We start from the raw sequence: 3,036 nt of genomic DNA, 5'->3' as shown, positions 1-3,036 counted from the left end.
ACAATGGGGTTTTCTAGATATAGAATCATGTCGTCTGAAAATAAAAATAGTTTGACTTTCTCTCCTACTATTTGAATGCACTTTATTCCTTTTGGTGCTGGATTCCCCTGGCCAGAATTTCCAACACTACGTTGAATAGAAGTGGTGAGAATGAGCATCCTTGTCTTGTGTGGGATTTCAAGAGGAATGCTCCCATTTTATATTAGCCACTGATAGTCTTGAACAAATGTTTAATATACTTTTTCAATAGGATAATTCCTTAAATTGAATATGTATTTATATGGATAATATTTTCTGGCTTCCCCTTCATCCCTGCATATCCCTGTGTGATTGTTCTTTTCAGTGGAACATGGACATAATCGATATTCTTATTAACTATTTCCTCGCAATTTGTTGCAGAAATTAATATATGTGTATCACAGACCTTAATCTTTGGTGGACAAGAGCTAACAAAGAAAGGTACCCATTTTTTTTTTTTTTTTTTTTTTGAGATGGAGTCTCGCTCTGTCGCCCAGGCTGGAGTGCAGTAGCACGATCTCGGCTCACTGCAAGCTCCGCCTCCTGGGTTCACGCCATTCTCCTGCCTCAGCCTCCCCAGTAGCTGGGACTACAGGCGTCCGCCACCACCCCTGGCTAATTTTTTGTATTTTTAGTAGAGACGGGGTTTCACCATGGTCTCGATCTCCTGACCTTGTGATCCGCCCGCCTCGGCCTCCCAAAGTGCTGGGATTACAGGCGTGAGCCACCGCGCCCGGCCAAAAGGCACCAAATTTTAACAGCCAGTACATCCCAGGACAACCTATAGAGTTACCATCTCCTCCAAACTCTAGTTTCAAGATAGCTCCTGAGTGATTTTTAACATGTGCCGAGCACAGGTCTTCCCGATTGACCCCAACACCAAGAAGAACTGGATGCCTGCAAGTAATAGGCGGTCACTGTTTCCTGCTTGTATGATGTCACAAGGAAGAGCTATCGGATCGTCAGTGTGGACGGAGCCAAGGTGACCATAAACAGCACAATCACACCAAACACGACCTTCACCAACATGTCACAGAAGTCTAGGCAGTGGGCCGACAGCAGAGCCAACACGGTGTTTGGTTTGGGGTTTTCCTCTGAGCAGCAGCCGACAAAGTTTGCAGAGAAATTCCAGGAGGTGGAAGAAGCGGCCAAGACAGCCAAAGACAAGAACCAGGAGAAAATGGAGCCCTCGAGTAATCAACCCTAAGAATCCTGGTGTGGATTCTTCTACTCTGGCAACCAGTGTCAACGGGATGGACGATGAAAAGGCCTCGCACGCCGCTGCAGCCGACACGCACCTGCAGTCTGGGAACCACAAGCTGAAGGCGGCCAGGACGCAGGGCGCTGCCCACGGGAAGAGGTGGGAGATGGAGCTGCAGACCCGGCGGGAGAGCGACGCCCGGCTGCCCACGGCGCTGCAGGAGTCGGCGGCCAGCGCGGAGCAGAGGAAGAGGCCGTGACATCCACAGAGAGAAGGAGAAGAACACGCAGCTGAGGAGGAGGATGGAGGAGCTGGAGGCCGAGCTCCGAGAACAGGAGGCAGAGCTGGAAGAGCTCCGGAAACAAAGTGAACTCACACCTCAGCTCAGGTCAGAGCGCGAGTGTGTCTCTGAGAAGATGGAGGCGGCAGAGAGAGAATCAAAACCAGGAAGACAAAGCGCGTTCCCTAAAGACAGAGGCTGAGGAGAGAATCCCGACAGCGACCCCTGGAGGTGGAGGTGAAGAGCTTCCTGGAGGTGCTGGACAGGAAGATCCATGACGTGCGTGATTTCCGCCCAGGCCTCTCCAAGCTGGGCACCAGTAACGAGGGCTAGACAAGGCTCACCACCCGACCGTGAGTCCCAAGTGTGTTTGTGAGACCAGATGGCGCTAGGATGCTTTGAAACAATTGCTTAATGGAGACTTATCAAGAGATAGAAAACAGGTTTCTGGTGGGTGTATTTTCTGGCCTAGGAATCGCCTCCATCCACGATATTGCCCCCTGCCCCCCAATTTGTATGGTTGCGACAATATTCCTTCTCTTGGTTTTAATTTCTAAGCAGATGATTGTGGTGTGGGAACAGCACACAGTGAGGGTGCCTAGCACAATGCCTGACGCAAGGTATTTGCTTAATAAATATTTGTTCAATAAAAAAAAGAATTATTTTTTTCCAAAGCCCCAATCAAAACCAGGGCATTATTAGCAGTATAATAGTTGAACCAACATTGAAAATACATTCAATTTAGTTTATGTGCTCTCAAATATCCTTTTTTCTTTTAAAGTTGTTCTCAGTTGTAATATCACACAAAATATTAGTAATTTATACTAATTACACAGTTTAAAATATTGTATAAATAATTTAGTGACATTTGATTGAAAAAATACATGTTCCACATGTCTTGACTATTTTTTCCTTCTATATGAAATGTGTGCTTATTAATTATTAAGTTTCAGGTGTTACCATATTTTTGATTTCTAGTATTTAACTTTAGTAGGTGTGCTTGAATGCACTTTATTAATTCATGTACTAATGTTCATATTTTGGATAGGGTTTTAATATTACTTGTACTATTTGGTGAATTTTAAACTATTCACTTTTTTTATGAGATAAAATTTACACATAAGAAAAAAATTCATAGATCTGAAATATATCACTAGAGAGTTTCTGGCAAATGTGAATACCCTTGTCCCCAACACCTAAGGTAGCCTAAAGAGCAAGTCCATACCCACAACACATCTTTCTCTGTGCCTGCGGTCCACTCCTACATGGGGGAAAGGTTTTGATTTCTGACACTATAGATCTAATTTTTTTCTATTTTGAACTTCATAGAAATTTAATCAAACATTATAGACCTTTTATTAGTAAGGGGCTACTTTTCTATTTTTGAGGTTAATTCATGCTATTTAATGTATTAAATTAGATCAACATATTGTCATTTATTCAATTAATGGACTGACTCTGATATGAAACCTCAAAGTTTTCTTGTATGTATGGAGAGAAAGAGAGAAATGAGAGAGATTTTATATCTAAATCAGTC

General features: G+C 43.6%; 1 pseudogene; it reads left to right on the top strand.

The window, feature by feature from the left end:
- The first annotated feature begins 1,041 nt into the window (after positions 1–1,041).
- LOC116275926 lies at positions 1,042–2,049 on the top strand (annotated as a pseudogene).
- Positions 2,050–3,036: the final 987 nt, after the last annotated feature.

The sequence above is a fragment of the Papio anubis genome, chromosome 7, assembly GCF_008728515.1.
Source record: "Papio anubis isolate 15944 chromosome 7, Panubis1.0, whole genome shotgun sequence".
NCBI classification, from domain to species: Eukaryota; Metazoa; Chordata; class Mammalia; order Primates; family Cercopithecidae; genus Papio; species Papio anubis.
The sequence above is the reverse complement of the archived record's forward strand: the minus strand, read 5'-3'. Positions and strand labels throughout refer to the sequence as shown.